Genomic DNA, 19,054 nt, shown 5'->3' with positions numbered 1-19,054 from the left:
GAGGACAAGGAGGACAGTGCTAAAGACTAGGGGCAGCAACATGGAATGGTGGCCCTTGGATAGCATTCTGTGTAAGAGGCCATGGAAATCTGGAATTTACATAGTTATATTAGAATCATTCTTTGGAGTATCATATTTTTACATATATATTTCTAAACACATATGAGTATGTGTGTGCTACATACAATTATATATGTACATATATAGCATATATGTATACATATATATAATTTCTTGGAAAAATATATCAGGGTTCTTGGGTACACTCAACAGAAGCTAGTGCTATCTTAGAATAATAAATTTTTGGAAAGATATTGTGTACATCAGAGAACTGACAGAAAGGATGAGATCCAGACTCAGATAATACAAGGAAGGCATGCTGTTTATGGTTCTTTGCTGATGCTATCATTTCCAGACACTTGCTGTCACCGCTGGCCCCATTGCCATGGGACACTCACCATGATGTTTGCTGCTGAGCTTTGGGTTCTCCAGTGTGTCAGTATCCCCAGTTGTGCCATCAGGAGTGGGTACCTTTGCTGAAGGCGCATCAGAGTTGGGAGCATTAATAGAAACATAAACAAAAGATTGTAAGTTCTTTGGACAAAAAGAACATACTACGTCCATCTCTCCCTTAAAACACTGCCTTGCATAAAATGGTGCTCTATAAATACTTGTGAATATTAAAAATGACAAGAAATTAACTAGCCTGACACAGCATGATATGAGATGACATGGATGACATAGCATAAAATATACAGGCAACACATGATGAGAAGCAGACTGTTACTATGGAGTAATCTCTGTGGAAGAATGTTAGTCTTACCTCTACAGCTTAGGAGTTTCACACAATGGATAATCGTTTACTCCATCTATGCCTTAATTTCTCCATGATAAAAGAAGCTGCCCCTTCTTGATAAAATGACCCTTGTTTCAGTACTAGGCAAGTTTTTTGAAAATACACATGCCATACTTTACAACTCTGTGGATATAAATGATTTCCTACTAAAAAGTACAAATCGAAGATCTTCAAGCAGCCCTCCCATCCACTTCATAGTCTCAACCCAGAGAGACATTGCCCGTCTTAGGAGAGTGTACATGCTGATGGATTCCTGACTTAGTGATGCAATGGGGATTTCTTGGGGAAGGTGCTTAGCTTGGTTGATGTGGGCACCATGAAAGGAGAAGAGTGAATAACAACTGGGGAAATTTACAAGAAGCTTTATTTCCCAAGGTCTCTGGATACAGTTAACTCCTTTATACATGCTACAGGCCACACCTGGAGTATGACATTCAACCTGATAACTTGACTTCTATAGAAATATAGCATTGAGGAGAAAATAAACTAGTGTATGTATTATATTTAAAGGGCTACAAAAGTCATGAACTGGGACTCCGTGTAGACAGGGAATATTTTTTATTTATCTTGGTATTTTTAAATAAATGTTGCCGAACTAACCACCGAATAAAGAATCATGTACATACATAGTATGATATAGAGCCATTTCCTTAGCCCAAGCTGCCAGTATTCTGTGTAAGTGAGCACATGGGAATGGTGAAAGAAGGGGCTAATGGATAAAGAATAAATGAGAAAACAAAGATCAAGGGAGCTCCCCTCTCCACTCTTACCCATATCGTCCTCAATCCAGTCTAAAATGCCACTCTCTGCCACCACTGATATTCCTGTGCATTAAATCATTTCTAAGCACTGATTTAAAAAGAAACAATTTCCCCTTCATCTCGCTTCTTCCCGGGAAGAAACTTAAGTACTGCCTATTGCCCAGGGTTATAAGAGCAGAAGAATGGAGAATATTTGCAGAAGATAAAAAAATGTGTTATGACGTCCTGCATTTGTATCATACCTTATACTTTTTTAAAATAGACTTGCTTTTTGAGAACAGTTTTGGTTCACCACAAAATTGAAAGGAAAGTACAGAGATACCCCACAAATCCCTGCCCCACACATGCAGAGTCTCCCCATTTTTGGCATCCCCCACCTGACTGATACAGGTGTTACAATGGATGATTCTCACCCAAAGATCACGGTTTCCATTAGGGTTCAGTCTTGGTATATTACATTTTATGGTTTTGGACCAATGTATACTTGTATACAAATGTATATCTTACACTTTGTCAAAGTATGTTTACTATACCATTTCTGAACAATCCTCCAAACAAGCTAATGAAGTGAGTAGGAATTTTGTCTATGTTGAAATACGAGTGAAGTGATTTATCTGCCATGATGAGTAGAAAGAGCCAAGAGAAGACCCCATGTCACCATGGTGAGGGGTCTTTAACTCCTGTCAGTCACTGTCTATGGTGTTTATTGCACATAGCGATAAGGTTAGGTGAGTCTGCCCTCAGTCACCACACCAGATATGAAAGCGCTCAGTTAGGCACCAATGCTGAGACTCAGGCCAAGAAGAGCTACTTATAAATAGATTACATAGAAAATGTGATTTCTGACTCACTATTTTGGGGAGGGAAGTTAAATAAAATGTAATTTCCCAGGTTGTTTTGCGGTTTTTTTGTTTTTTGTTTTTTGTTTTTTGTTTTTTTTTCATAAACTTCCTCAGGTAAGATAATTCTATACTCCAGAAAGAGTGAGAAGTAGTGGGGGAGAAAGGAGAAGGGGAGATTGACAGAGTATAAGAATAGAACATTCTAATTAAAAGCTATAAAGTGAAGATCTTGCAAGGCTTTTAAGGGGGAGTACCTTCCTTGAAAAAAGATATAAATTGAAGAATTCAGAGAGAAACAATAGACGTTGGTGTAGGGACTTGACTTGATTCTTGTGGTTTGTTCACATATATCACAGTAGAAATGCTAGCCACTCAAATAATCTTAGGACCCTAGTTTCCCCTTGACTCAAGCTTCATGAAAAAGGTGACACAGATAAAGAAGGAAAGAATTAGTGCAGGGTCACCAGTCCATCAGCAGAGATGGACAACATGGTCATCACAACCTCCAAGGAGTTATTAACAATTTGAGAAGTTAAAGAGAGGCAGGATACAGGAACAGAGGAATTCAAGCCAACGAGTAGTCAAGTGCTTTGGAATGTAGAGAGGGCCACGGTTCCCCAATAGGGGGTGCATATACTGCAAGAGAGGGGTGACCCTAGGATCTTCGCCTAGACCCTATGCCAGATAGTCATGGTAATGAGGGAAGAATGGAATTCTCACAAGGAGGAAGAGTTGACAGTGGCTGCTCTGCTTTCCAATAATTGTGACAAATGGACCTCTGTGTCCCCACTTGAATGGATTTATCAACTGGTTAGTAAAGACTGGATAATAGAATTCCCACGAAGTGAACAAATGCCATGAAATTTTTTTGTTGTTAATTTCCATGGGTTGAAAATAACTTCAGCACAAATTAACTACAAGAAGATGGCAGGGCTGACACTTCCATCTCTTCTGGTACAAGCTCTTCATCAGTTTCAATAGGAGATAAACTTAAGGATGATCTTTTCAGATCTGGCTGGATGTCAACAAATTTTTGAAATTATAAAAGAAGAAGTATTTGAAGTGTCAATTTACATCCAGTATTGTTAATTATGAGCCCTACCGCTAAAGGCATACTTCCCCTGGAGATATAAGTTGATGAGAACATGAAGACATAACAATGAGCATAATATTTTAAAATATTGTTTATTTCATTTTTAGCTCATCTTTTAAAATTTCTCTCATTTCTGTAAAATGTTTTAGAGCAGTTGCCTGTATATAGTTTAAAGAATCAGTAAGTGGACGTTATCAGAAGATACGTTCAGAAACACTCTATTGGTAGGGATGTGCAATCAGAAAAGCAGAGATCACTGGATTAATAGTGAAGTGGTGGAGGGACGCCTGGGTGGCTCAGTCGGTTAAGCCGCTCGCTGCCTTCATCTCAGGTCACGATCCCAGAGTTCTGGCATCGAGTCCCGCAGTGTGCTCCTTGTCCAGCGGGGACCCTGCTTCTCTCTCTGCCTCTGCCTGCCACTCGGCCTGCTTGTGCTCGCTCTGACAAATAAATAAATAAGATCTTTTTAAAAAAAATAGTGAAGTGGTGGAAACTCAGAAGATAAATCATCTGGAGCCAAAGTCAGGGAGAGTTTCACAGAAATCGGATTTGAAGAATGGGGCCGCATATAAAAGTTAAGTCCAGAAAAGGGAAAAAAGTGTCAACAGGGCCATAAAGAAAAGAACGTGAGATAGAAGATGTGACTGATTAGGGGCTGATACTGCAGGGGAATGAAAGCACAATAGTTTGGTTTGGAACATACCTGCCTCCTAGTAACAGGAAGTCAGAATAACTAGACTTTGAATTCCAGCCTCGCCCTACAATTCTCCCTCAACTCTGTCCTTCCATAACCTCAACTGTCTCCTATAAAGACAGCCCCACAGGGGCATCTGGGTGGCTTAGTTGGTTAGGTAGGGGGGGTCTGGATTTTGGCTCAGGTCATGATCTCAGTGTGGTGAGATCCAGCCTTACTTAGGGCTCTAGCTCAGCACGGAGTCTGCCTAAGACTCTCTCTGCCCCTCTCCCTGCGCCCTCTCTGTCTAAAATAAATAAATAAATCTTAAAAAAAAAAAATAGCCCCAGAGATCTGTCTTGATCTCTAGGCTAGCTTTGCCGGGTGCCTGTTGGTTATCTCCTCAAATCTCTAGCTCCCCAAATTCCAGAAGTTCGAAAACTTTCATCAGCCTGAAAAGAACCTCTGCATCAAACTCGATCCTCAAAAATCCTACCTCCTTACGTTTCAATCAAGTAAAGGGATCAGTTGAACTAGTATCTATTTATGGTTCCAAAAGCTACATTTTACATCTTTTTTTAAAAAACTAAAAACAATTATTTATTCAACAAGTATTTAGTACTATGTGCCAGGCACTAATAAAGGCACCTAGGATACATCAGTGGAAAAGCACAGTGGCAAGAACATCTAAATTTAAGAAGATAAATAAACCTATAGGTAAAATGAAATGTCAAGTCCACCAAATAACTGACCTTTGAGAAATATTTATGACATATTTAGCAGCAACATTTTTTACTTTATAGGGACAATATGCTGGGGTTCTTGGTGTCAGACAGATGTGGGTTCAAATCTGAGCTCTATCACTAAGAAGCTTATCCTTTTCAGACAAATCACCTTAAGTCTGTTTTCTCAGCTGAAAGTGGGCAAAAAAACCCACAAAATCGGTTAAGCACCTGACTCTTGATTTCAGCTCAGGTCACAATCTCAAGGTTGTGAAATGGACGGCTCTGCCCATCAGGGGCTCCAGCCCCGACAGGGAGTCTGCTTAACCCCCACTCCCTCTTCCCCTGCCCTGCTCATGTTCTTTCTCTCTCTCAAATAAATAAATCTTTTTAAAAAAATACAAAATTGAGCTATTGTAGGTCTCTATGAAATAAAATCTGTAAGGGCTTTATACATAGGTGGTGCTCAATAAATGCTAGTTTCTTTCTCTTTAATAAACACTTTCTTATTGATTTCACTAAGAAATGGTATGTACATGTGGATGCTGTACAAATAAACCAAATTGAAAGGACAATTTGAGATGGGAGTGTTGAGGGAAGAAGGCCTACCCAACCACTGCTATCTCCTCTATGGAAGCTTTTCCACTTCCCAGTCAGAATTCATTTTCCTGGACTCACAGTATTGTTTTTAGACCACAGGGATTTGTCCTGTGGTGATCTCTGTGTCTCTACCTCTACACTTCTGGAAGACAGTGTCTTATGCTTCCTGTTCCCTTTAGCACTCAGTAGGGTGCCAACCACAAATGTAGGCCTGGTTGAATTCAGGTTGCAACTGAACACATCAGTGAAATATCCTGTTCACTCTACCCTAGTAAGACATTCTGTATCACTAGAAGAGAGAATTATGGGGTGGACTCTGTATTAGTCAGCATGGGTTGTCATAACAAAACACTAGAGACTTAAATGTGCCTGTTCCTCTGTGTGGACAGAGAGTTCTTCCTCTTAGGAGGACACTAGTCCTACAGGATTAGGGCCTCACCCTTATAACCCCATTTGACCTTATTTATCTCTTTAAAGGCCCCATCTCCAGTTATAGCTACATTGGGGGTTAGGGCTTTGACATATGAATGGTGGGTGGAGGTGGTGGTAGAGAGAGACCATAAAATCAGGTCCAAAACTGGTCCCTTATGTTTTTTGTCCACAAAGAGAAATGTTAATTAAATAGGAGAATTTTTTGTCCTTGAACTCATGAAGCTCACATCTATCTCCCATCTACTGAAACGTGAAGACAGAGCTAGAAATGAAGAGAAAGGAAGGAAATAATGAGGACCCGCCAATTACGCGAATATGTAAATTATGTCACCAAGATAAAAAAAATCATTAATCAGGGAATTAGAAGTTCAGCACTAAATGCCAACCAGGCCAATGACTTACAATGTACCAATCTCATGCAATGCCTCTAACCTCTTTTACCTGATTTTCTAATCTGTAAAATGAGGTTAAGACATCCTGCTGCACCATCAAAAGAAATGAAATCTTGCCATTTGCAACAACGTGGATGGAACAAGAGGGTATTATGCTGAGTGAAATAAGTCTATCAGAGAAAGACAATTATCATATGATCTCTCTCATATGAGGAATTTGAGAGGCAGGGCAGGGGGCTTGGCTTGGGGAGTAGGGAAGTTAAAAATGAAATGAGATGGGATCAGGAGGGAGACAAACCATAAGAGACTCTTAATCTCACAGAACAAACTGAGGGTTGCTGGGGGGTGAGGGGTAGAGAAATGGTGGCTGGGTTATGGACACTGGGTAGAGTATGTGCTATGGTGAGTGCTGTGAAATGTGTAAGTCTGACGATTCACAGACTGTACCCCTGAGGCAAATAATACATTATATGTTAATAAAAATAATTTTTTAAAAAAGACTTCCTGCTGCAAAGATGATGATTCTGCAATTCAAAAATAAACAAAGCAATATTTTCCATTTTAAATGATCTCCTTTCCCCTAATTAATGTCAGCATACTACCTTTGAAAATATATCTGAACTTGGTTATTTTTTTATTGTTTAGTGCTTGGGATGAATTTGCTCTCCAATCACAGGCAATGCCTTTGTGTTTACTTTTGCTTCGTGACCATTTCTGGTATCTGAGCAGACTGTTGCTCTTGTCCCAGGGCAATTAAGAAGCTGAATCTCTGATTTCTTGTCAGAGGTAAGAAAAAGAAAAAAAAAAAAAAAAGTAACTGCTCCCTTGTCTCCTATTTGAACCTCCCCTGCCTGAAAATGTGTCTTTCTGGACCTTCCCCTCCACAGAGCTCAACATCGAGCTCCTATCCCTGGATATAATCTGAGTTTATTTCACAACAACAAGCCAAGGTCAAAAAGATAGTCACAAGTCCTGTTCACCAAGTTGTCCACCTCTCTGCTTGACTTTTGGGTACATTGCAGAATTGCATTTCCTGGTCACTTTGGGATTGGGTGTAACCATGACACTGGTTCTAGCCAATGAGGGGAAGCAACTCACGTCAATTCTGGGTCCATCATTTAGTTGTGAGCCTGTTCAGAGCACTTTTCTCCTCAACTGTGGTGACCACCAGTGTTCCAGACAGCAAAACGCTCTGCCAGATTGGATCAGGAGCAAGCCTGCAGAGCAGTCTCCACATCCCTCCAAATCCCTCTTTTACCAGCCCAGGTTGGATGCATACCCAGCTTTTGTTGGGTGAAGCCACCAGTGTTTAGTCTATCCCGACTAGTAAAGACAACTACGTTTCTGACCCTTTCCTACATTCTTAGAGTCACCTAAAGGACAGTCTTTCCACCTTGGACACCACAGTCCCAACTGTGGTTGTTCAACCATACACAACTAAATTTCACAAGAGAAAACAAACTCTGAAGTTCGGGAAAAACATAGATTTTCATCTAATTCCATTTTCTAGATCCAAATTTAAAGTGCTACAAGTTTCCATAATTTGAGGGCCCTTGTTCTAGACTTGCACTGTCCAACATGGTAGCCACTAGTCACATGGGCGGTTGAGTACTTGAAATGTATGAGGAGCCAAATTTTCTATTTGAACTAATTTTAATTAACTCAACATTAAAATTAGTGTAAAATATCTCAAGCATAACTTATATTGGTTATATGTTAATGGTAATATTTTGGGTATATTGAGCTAAGTAATAATACATTCATAAAATTAATTTTACCTACTTCTTCCTTTTTTAAATGTGGCCCCTAGACTATATAAACTTATATACGTAGCTCACATTGTATTTCTGTTGAATGGAGCTGTCTGGAACCTTATCTTTAGGTTTGCAGTTTCTTTATTCAAATCCTGATCTATCTTCCAGTCCCATGTGGACTATGCTGTCAACTCCCTTTAGTGTCTAGAGGAGCAAGTTTTTTCCTTAGAAAACCCTCCTTGGCTAGGGATTGAAAGGAGTGTTCCCCCTGCTTCACCAAGTCCTGAAGAGCTCCTCTCTAGGAATTCTACTGCATGGTTCTCCTCTCTGAGGCTCAGAGGCCCTCTCAGTCCTACTGATGGGTCCTTCCCCAGCTCTTTCTCCTTGAAAGGAAGGTTTCCTGTTTCCCTGTATGTCCTTTTCTCAGAAGTACCGCCCAGATTATCCTGCTTAGACGTTATTCCTATTTGCATGCTGACTCTATCACTCGGAGACATCGGAGACATCGCCATAATCTTCTCCTGAAATAAGGAAATTACAGGCCCTTGTGTTTATTTGCGTTTTAAGGATGGGCTTCTTGTGTAATGTGGGTGGGGAGAGTGCCTGTCAGCCCACCATCGGGTTTTAGGAAAGAGGGGCTTTTATTCTCCCTTCTTATGAAGAGATTTGACTTGATCTACTGTTTTCCTTAGATGGGTCTCAGAAAATAGAAATCTCTTGGATGCATTTCCCTCTGTCAGAATGGCTAGAGAGTAAAAAACTCCTGTTGGACAACCTTGACACTCAGTGACATCATTCTAACATCTGTCTACAGATTTCTCCTGAAGATTTCATGGTCTCTTGATCTTCACAGTGAGAATTTCAAGGATCCTGGATGGTTTAAAGTCAGGTCACTAGAGCACACTTCCAGAATCTGTCAGAACCTAGGGAGGAGCTAGCTTGTGAAGGGGTGAACCCTGCCCCTCAGTTGTTACCCTCAGATACTTATCTGGCCTTTGGTGCTTGGCCCCCTTTCAGAGCAGCCCCTCTGAATTTCAATTCGCTGACCCAGTCCCACATTCTTCAAAGAAGGTAGAAATTTACCCCCACCATGGCCTATCACCTACCAAAGGCCCACTGGAGGTGGTTATCATTTCTGAAGGCTGCAAAGATCAAAGAGTTCTTCTAAGGTTGCTCAGACAGCCACAGAAAAACTCCACCCCCCTCCCCGACCTCACTTCCTGACCCCAAAACCCAGAGTCTAATCACCAAGCCAATAGTTTTAAGGTTGGGGTTTTGACAGCACAGAACACCAGGCTGCAACAAAGTGGCTCCCAGACAAGGGCAGAGGAGAACGCACAGGAGGGTTACTTACTTACTTGAAATCTGCTGGGCCTTCTCATCTGCATGCTGCTTTGCATATATTTTCAGTCTGAGTACCTTCTCACTCCCGCCCTTGAAGTTACTTCGTTTCAGGGATTAAAGCCAGGGAGTTGTCGATTTTATGAATTAATCAGCAGGACAAGTCTGAGTATACCCTGCACGGCTTCTGTTCCAGCCGGAGGGTCCCAGAACACAGAGGCCGACACAGGGCAGAGTTTCAGATCCTATGCTTTGGGCCACCAAAATGCTGAATGTGAATAAGTGAATAATGAAATGGATGAATGTTTTTATGTTGAGAGTATCACCAAGCTTCTGACCTAAGCTCCTTGACGGAGCTTCATACTATATAAACCTCAAGGCCTGGAGGCTACAGCGAGCCAGCCGGCCACAGCTGGACGGGCTCGATGGCCTGGGCCATGGTCCTGGCACCTCTGCACCAGTTTCACTCGGATCAAGGGTCCTTTGCCTTTGTGCACAGGAGTGTAGGAATACAGGTCACTTAACAGGGAGGGTTTATGCATGCCTTAAATGTGTTTAGGGCTGTAGACTGCTATGTTTCTGCGTACATGTGTAGGTAGCCATTCATACAATTTTAGAGGCAGAAGATCCTCTCCCACACCGTCTCCCATTCATGAATCTCAGATGCCTGCCATGCCCCACAGAGTCATTTGTCTTAAGGTTAAGAGTATCCCCGGAAGGAATGGCACATAAAAGCTCATTAATTATCTATAGCATAGATGCCTCTACGGTGTCTTTCTATACTGTAATGAGAATACATTTTTATCACACCCTTTCTGAGAGCTACTTTGAGAGAAGAGAAGACATGGTCAAGGGACTTGGAGAAGTACTTCAGACAGAGACAGCAAATTCCCCTGGCAGTTCTCTGTGCTGGGCCTGCTCTGGCGGGGAGTGGAGAACTGGAGAGGCCAGGAGACAGAGGAGTAAGTGAACTGGGCAGGTGGGCAGGACCCCCAGTTCTGCTTTCTCTTTCTTGCCCTTCGCTTCAGCGTGCTCACTGCCGGAGCGTTGAGGCCAGGCCGGGGAAGGTTATCTTTGTCACCTGGAGGGGAAGGAGGTGTGGTTTTAACTTCAGCTTCCTTTGCTTTCTGAGCGAAGTTCTCACAAGTGTTCACTTGCTCTGCCCCTTGGAGTTCAGTAGTTACTACCTGAGCCCATATATATTGCAGCAGAGAGAGGAAAAAACTATCCCTTTGAAGAGAAGGTGGGTGAAAGAGAAAGCCACATTAAACAACGAGCCGGTGTTAAATTTGGGCTTTGCTCCTATTTGTAAGAGGTTTAAAAATACCCTGGGCCATTTTCTGCTTTTGCACTTTTTTTTAACCTAGCTACTTGCCCCATTTCCAAGCAGCCCCATGTAAAAGCACTTCCTTTGACTCTCTTACACCTGCCAAGAGCTTTGCTATCATTCTCTGAAGGTTCAGGGGCTCTAAAACTCCTGTTGGAAGCTTGAAGACTCTGGCCCCAGCTAGTAAAGAAGGTCTAAATTCAAACATAACAAACAACAATAAAAAAGAACTCACCATCCTGCCCCACCCACCCGACACACACCCCAGGCAAACCAAACTAAACCCACACTCGAGGGGTGTGTCCCCTAAGGTGCTTACTCAAAAATAAGTTGATTTAATTGTTATTGTGTGAGAGTCGTGGTGTGTACTCCTGCGATGGTGGGGTGAGGTGGGGGGTTGCAACTGTCACAAGAGTGTCTTGATTTGTTTCTGACAGCTGAGCAAGTAACTGGTGCCATGGAGCCCCTTGTGGGAAATAAAACCCTTCCTGCGTCCTAAGGGAATGAGTTCTTAAATACTGCACTCAAAATGAAAAAACAAATGGGAACAGATATCAGTAAAGAGTGGGTTAAATATAATATGGCATAACCATTAGTGGAAAACAGAACAGTTACAAGAAAAAAAAAAAAACCAGAATGAGGAAGCTCTCTGGGCACTGATATGGAACAATTACCAAGAGATGTTATTAAGTGATAAAACGTAAGGTACAGAATAATGTGGATAGTCTGCTGCTATGATTTCGGGGGAAAAAAAAATGTCTTCTCTTGTTTTTCCACACATGGACTATCTAGGATCCGCAAAGGAACTTACTCTACACTGTCTCCCAGAACTCCAGAATGTCCAAGCCCCAGATCCCCTCAGAGACCCATCCTCTGCGTGGTTACAATTTGCCAGGCCTTGTCTTGAGCAACTACAGTCCAGAAATACTCAACATAACAAACCACACAGAAACACTCAGCAACAACAGCATGAACTCATTGTCCCTCTTATTTTATCTATAACTCCATCCACTGCCAGTCTTCCCCCTGCCCCTCCGACATACTCATACTTAGGACTATTCTGAAGGAAATCACAGACATCATATCACTTTATCCACAAAGACTTCAGTATAAACTTCCGAAAACCTTAGGGACTAAGGTTTAAAATTAACCATCATGTCGGTGTTTTACCTCCAAAAATGAACAGTTCTTTAAAATCACCAAATATCCAGACCATGTTCCCTTTCATAAGATGACCAGGAAAATTTGAAGACTAGATTTGCACATAATTTTTATTCTTGTTCATTTTGATTCATCCAAATTAGGCTCTAAACAGAGTATGGTAGCATCTGTTTGATAGTCACCTTAGGGCTATTTTCATCTATATATGGCCTTTTAAAAAAAAATGTATTTGTTGAATAAACTGGTTTGTTTGACCTTGGAGTCTCACTTTCTGGATTTGGCTGACTATTCTCACCGTTTTGTTTCAGTTTTGTCTATTCAACTTCCTATGTAAATTGATTATCGATCTAGAAGCTGAGTTCGATTCAGATTTAATCTTTTTATGAGAATACTTCACTTGTGTGCATCCACTGGCTGTCTCTCTCTTAGTGCTATTAGGAGCTATTGATGGCTGATACCTAGATCTATTATTTCAATTAGGAGTTGTAAAATAGTGCTATCCCGATTCTGCCGTTCTTCCTTATTAGCTGTAATACTCCTGTAAAGAGAAAAATTCTTCTCATTAACTACTTGCTTACCCTGAGAGGAGTTGTCACGTAAAAGGAAAGATAAATGCTTGACTTTCTCCTTCTACCGTGAATAATTCAGGGCACTGCCTTGGTCCTTCGGCATCCCCCAAAGATGACCGATTAGCTTTAGTTGGCTCCTGAGAAAGTTTGACACAAGCCTAATAGTCTTTGATAACTTCCCTGTGATCTAATATGACAAGATATCCAGGTTCCTCTTGCCCATTTGCTGCCTTTAGACCTGGAACATCCACTTCTCCAAAGAGCCCTGGTTCTTTTTACTGGAAAATGTCCTTTAGATGCTATAGTCTGGACACAAGGGGAGTTTACTGCTATTGGGTTGACAGAACCAGGCAAAAAGTATTTTTTTAATATATCATAAATTCATACTCTTATTGTGAATTCAACTGTAGGATTACAAGTCTTTGCTTCTGTGATTGTGTATCCTTTCTCCTCTTACGTGGCAAATCTCAGTTTCTAATCTAACATAATCAGTTATTTGCTTTATACTATAATATAAGTAACCATTTCAGGAAACTGCCATTTCATGACAGACCATGCCATCATTAAGTTGTTTGTTTGTTGTTTTGGGGTTTTTTTGCAGTTCTTTTTATCCTCACAGTTTATCACACTAGGGCTATAATATAGTCACATAATATATTCACATAACAAGTTTTTTATTTCAAGGAATTGCTTCTTTAATTTTGATTTAATTTTTTACCATTATATAAGACATTTACATTGTACCAATGTTATATCTATGAAACAAAGTACATTCAGAAAAGTCTAACTTTGTCTCTATCCTCTTTATCCTCCTCCTTCTTATTCCTTTAAGTAATTATTTTATTTATTTTATGGTTCTTTAATTATCAGCAAGTATATGCACATATACTCATATCACACTTTCTTAGATAAATGTTAGAATACTATTATACCTTGCCATCTAATTTTTTTTTTTTTTTACTAAATATCTTACTGAGCTGATAACTCTTAGCAGTATATAGAGATTACCTTCCTGTTTATAACTGCATAGTATTCCACTGGGAGAGCTTTCCATTGTTTATTCAATTGTTTCCAATCTTTTACTATTATAAAAAATTCTACAGTGTATAGTCATATATAAAAGGCTTTTTTGTACTTTTCCAACATATTATTGGATAAATTCCCAAAAGTTAGATTACTGGATCAAAGGGCAAATGCATATGTAATTTTACTGAATATGTCCAATTCCCATCCATGGGATCTGCACTATCTTGCATTCCCCTAGCAATGTATTAGATTGCCTCTTTCACCACAGCCTCACCAACAAAATATATTGTCAATCTTTTACGTTTCTGTCAATCTGATAGGTAAGAATATTGTATTCCAGTGAAGTTTTGTGTGTATTTCTGTTATTAAAAGTAAGGCCTTAAACATTTTCATGTGCTCAAAAACCATCTTCCTTTCTTTTTCCGCAAACTGTCTGAGATTTGGAGCACCATTCTTATTTTCCCAGGAACTTGCAGCCCTTCTTCCTGGAAGAGAAAAGCAGTGTGAAGATTACTAGTTAACATATACAAGCACTCTTCTTTGCACAGAAGGAAAATACATGTTCACACCTGCTAACACAGACACCTGGCCTTTGACCAGCACAAATCAATAAAGATCCCTTGTACCTTTGCAAGTGGCTTCTTGTGCAAAGTTTATCTAGGCACTTTCTAAGTTTTTTGTGGGAGTTTTATTTCTGTTTTGCACTCTGTGAATTCTTAGAACATTATCACATTCTCAGTAAACATTAGTGGCTGCTTATTTATTAATTTTACTTGTTCGGCTATCAAAAATCAGTTTTAGCTGCCATGCTGCTCTTGCAAGCAGCAACAACAAGGAGAGAAGCCAAGAAAATGATTCAAAATAAACATTTCCCATGCTTTACCCCCTTCTCCCTCCCACCCCCCACTGCTGATAATAAATGTGTCTTTTTCTACCTGAGAAAAACCTGTAGAATCTGGAAAGGGCAGTGAAAAGCTAAATGAATAATTATCAAACAAATTATAAACTCCTGCCAAGAGTACAAGAGACCTAGGACAGAATATCAAATGCTGACTCTTTTTTAATAGGATGCTTGTTTAATTTGGGATATGAAATATTCTACTTGCGAAATGTGTTCTCTAAGCACTTTTCATCTTTGGCTATAAATGATATTCTTTTTCTTCCTGATGACTGTTTCTAACTTAGTAATTAATTTTTATTCCAGCAGACACTTATTCTCACACACAATTGAAGAAACTATTTAAAAAGAAACCCAAAATATAGATGTCTTCCTTAGATCCAGTTAATATTTAATAAGTGCCTACCAGATGCCTGGTACTTTCACAAACACTCTGATTAAATTTTCTCCTAGCGTTGTCGAGTTTTTTTTTCAGTAAACATTTATTAAGCACCTACAGGTGCCAGTGCCATGCCAAACACTGGGGATATGTATCAGTTGGGATGGACTTGCTCATATTGTGATATCACACAAGCCCACATCATAGTGGTTTAAAACAGAGAAAGTTTATTTTATATTCACAATAAATGTGCTCCATAGGTTGTCTAGGGATCTATCTGTTCACCATCTTCATCATCCTCACTCTGGGACTAGGTTGACAGAGCAGTCAGTACCAGTATATTGCCAGTCAGCCGGAGTATTCTAGAAGCTTTCCCACTTAAAATTCACTTTTCTGACCAAGGACTTACACAAATCACTTTCACAGATCGTTCATTGGCCAAAACCAGTCACATGGCTCCAGAAGGAGCATAAGTACGATCCTACCATGAAGCAGAGAACTAGAGACAGTCAGTGACCAGCATTAAAGACATTACAAGACAGACAACTAAAATGACATGGTTCTTGCATTTGTTGGAGCAACCAATCCAGTTGGGTAGACAGACATAAACAGAAATTTTCAAACACTGTGTGCTGAGTGCCAAGACTGAAGTCTGTAAAAGAGGCTTTGGGGTCCGGGGGGAGGGTGCTGAGTTCAAGACGGGAGGTGTGGAGGGTAGCAGAGGCTCCCTAGTGAAGGTAACACCCAAGTGAGTAGTGCACAATAGGTCTCATCTAGCAAGTGAAGAGAGCAGGGAATGGGTTAGCACTCTAGGCAGGTGGAGCCAAGGCAGAGGAGAGAAATAGCTCAGTATATGGGAAACAGGAAGCAGGGCATTGTTGCAACATTGCTGAGTGTATTGTGCTAGACCAAAAAGGACAGAGAAGACTAGCTATAGGCAGGAACCAGGTCCTGCCATTGTGGGGAGCCTGAGCCTTAACCCGAAAGAGGGAGGCATAGAAATACTTTAAGCAGGAAAGTGCTATGGTCACCGTGTCATCCCTTGGGACATACAGTCCAGTGTTATCCCTGAAGTTCTTTGGAAATAAAAGAACAAGATGATACTTGGAGCAAAATTATGAAACCAACCCAAATTTGATTAAAGCTAAGAAATGGAAAGTTACCATAAGGAGACAGAATGTCTCAAGTGTTTGCAGACTAGAACCTCTATCAATCAATCTAAAGATACTTGGAAGTGAAAGGAATGGGGAAGTATTGTTCAGTCTTGAATACCTTAAAAATGACATTCACAAAGTCAAATGTAGACTCTGCCCATCCAGCTCTCTCCAGAGGAGAGACAAACTTTGCAAACGGACTTAGAGAATTTCCAATCACATTGCCAAGGTCAACCCAATTATGAGACAGCTGCCTCAGGTGTTATCAGAGCCTGATGCTGTTAAACAAAATCATTGTTTAAACAATTCTACTTAGTCCGATCCGGTATGCATTGAACAAACTTCCCCTTAGGACTTTTTTTTTTTTTTTAAGATTTTATTTATTTGACAGAGATCACAAGCAGGCAGAGAGGCAAGCAGAGAGAGAGAGAGAGGAAGAAGCAGGCTCCCTGCCGAGCAGAGAGCCCGATGCGGGACTTGATCCCAGGACCCTGAGATCATTACCTGAGCTGAAGGCAGAGGCTTAACCACTGAGCCACCCAGGTGCCCCCCCTTAGGACTTTTATTCCAACATTGTATAAGCCTGAGAAGGTGTCCAACACCAGGAATATTAAGGTCGCTGAATGCTTTTTTCACTGTGAATTGATTTGCTATCAAATCAAAATTTTGAGTCTGAAAAATCTAGGTTCATTGTAGAATCACCAAGATAATGTCATTCTATAAAATACTATGAAAAAAAGGCCTGTTACCACTTCTTCCTTGGTCAATAACCTGACTTTGAGTTACCCATGGACATGAATCTAATTCATCTGTAAATTTATTTTTTGTTCAATTTTTAAAATATGAAACATTTCAAATATACAAAAGTACAAAACTCATGTAACAGCTATCCACACACCTATGATCAGATTTAAACATCTTGATACTTTACTATATTTGTTAAATTTATTTTTTAGAAATAACATAACCATTGTTCTGTGTTTTCAAATGACATAAACATAGTATGTGATCCTTTTATAACTGGATTTTTTCCTTAACATGAGCTTCACGAGATGTATCCATTATCAATATATGAAAAAAAATGCATTCCTTTTCTTTCCCCAGATTTTATTCATTTGTTTGAGAAAGAAAGAGAGAACATGAGTGGTGAGAGGGGCAGAGGGATAGCCAGACTCTCCACTGAACACAGAGCCCAACATGGGGCTCAATCCCAGGACCCTGAGATCATGACCTGAGCTGAAGTCATTTGTTTAACCAACTGAGCCACCCAGGCACCCCAGTGCATTCATTTTTTTTTTCAGAATTTTCATTCATTTATTTTTAAAATTCCAATATAATTAACGTACAGTGGTATCTTAGTTTCAGATGCACAATATAGTGAACAGACACTATTTTGAAACTAATTTGAAAAGATATATTTACCCCTATTTTTATTGCAGCATTATTTACTATAATCAAAATATGGAAACAATCCAAGTGTTCAACAACAGAGGAATGGATAAAGATGCGATGTATATATTCATAATGCAATATTACTCAGCCATAAGAAAAGAATGAAATCTTGCCATTTGTAACAATGTAGATGGATCTAGAGGGTATAATGCTAAGTGAAATACTCAGAGAAAGATAAATACCATATAATTTCACTCATATCTGGAATTTAAGAATCAAAACAAATGAACAAAGAAAAAAAGAGACAAAAAACACTCTTAAATATAAAGAACAAACTGGTGATTGCCAGAGAGGAGGCGGGTGGAGGATGGGTGAAATAGGTGAAGGGGAATAAGATTACACTTACTTTGATGAGCACTTGGTGCATTCATTTTTAATTGTTTTATAGTGTTTCTCAACCCCAACTCACATTAGAATCTCTTAGGGAGCTTTAAAACAACTGATCCCCGAGATCCACCCCTAATCAATGCACTCCAAATAATCAACTTTCCTAAATGCTACAATTGCCCTTAAGATCAACATATATTTTCTAATTGATGGATATAGGGTTTTATAAAAGTTCATCAGATCTACTATACTACTGTATTAGTCAGAATTCCTATGTCCTAACTTGATTTTTATCTTCTTGAGCTATCAAATTCTAAGCAATATATGTGATAAAATTTCCTACTGTGTGATTGCTGATTTATCAGTTACTCTTTGGAGTTCTTCAATTTGGGGTTTATATACTATGACACTGTGTTGTAATACCTTTCTCAAAATTGTTCTTTTTTAGAAATTGCTTTTAATAACTGTCATTTATAATAATGTGTGTGTGTTGAGGGGGGTATTTTTAAAGTCTGTTTTATTTGATACTAGGCTTTCCTGGTATTAGTGTTTTCATGGTGTCACTTTCACTGGTATTTTATTTTCAACTTTTTGTGACACTGTATTTATGTACTTTGAAGCCATCATATATCTAGGTTATAGAATCATGGGGTTTGTTTTTCTTGTAGTTGTTGTTGTTTTCTTCAAAGATTTTATTTATTTATTTGGCAGAGAGAGATCACAAGTAGGCAAAGAGGCAGGCAGAGAGAGGGGGAAGCAGACCCTGCTGAGCAGAGAGCCCGACGTGGGGCTGGATCCCAGGACTCTGGGATCATGATCTGAGCTGAAGGCAGAGGCTTAACCCACTGAGCCACCCAGGCACCCCTGAATCATGGGGGGTTTTAAATATAATCTGAGCCTCTGTATTTGAACTTATGAATTTAGCCCATTTACATTTATCACGATTCTTGATCTATTTGGCTGGGTCTATTTCTATAATTTTATATTGTGCTTCCTGATGACCCATTTCATTGCTACTTTTGCTTTTCCTAAATTCTTCTGGATTTACCATATTTTCTACTTCCTCTTTGCTTCCTACTGTGTTTGAAGTTTTTTTTAAAATTTCTATATTTTGAGAATTACTCTTAAAATTCTACATACATGATTAATCCACAAAATCTAAATTTAACCAATATTTCTAACTTCCCCAAACATGATAGAAGACACTAGAACTTTTAAGTCAGTAAACTCTCCTACATATCATCATTACCTTCTACTTTAATTCCACCTTGAAATTACATCCCTACAGTAGTCAT

The sequence above is a fragment of the Lutra lutra genome, chromosome 7 (assembly GCF_902655055.1).
Source record: "Lutra lutra chromosome 7, mLutLut1.2, whole genome shotgun sequence".
NCBI lineage: Eukaryota > Metazoa > Chordata > Mammalia > Carnivora > Mustelidae > Lutra > Lutra lutra.
The sequence above is the reverse complement of the archived record's forward strand: the minus strand, read 5'-3'. Positions refer to the sequence as shown.